The sequence below is a fragment of the Gekko japonicus genome, unplaced genomic scaffold (assembly GCF_001447785.1).
Source record: "Gekko japonicus isolate JY-2015 unplaced genomic scaffold, Gekko_japonicus_V1.1 scaffold798, whole genome shotgun sequence".
In the NCBI taxonomy this organism is placed as follows: Eukaryota; Metazoa; Chordata; class Lepidosauria; order Squamata; family Gekkonidae; genus Gekko; species Gekko japonicus.
Window position 1 is genome coordinate 300831 of NW_015168072.1, and position 232 is coordinate 301062.

The window sequence follows — 232 nt, forward strand, 5'->3', positions numbered from 1 at the left end:
CTTTCTCTTTCTCTCCCCCCTCCCTCCATGACATTCAGGAATGGTGTGATTCAAGACAACTTTGGGGAGGGGAAAATACTCCCCTTCCCACACTTCCGTATAAATTACCTCTTGTTGTTCTGTGTGATCTCCATAAGAACATGTACATAGCAAACCATGGTGGAAAAAGAAATAATAAAAAGAAGAATCCTGGTGAACACGGCTCTCTGTGTTTTTCAGAATATGGGTCGTG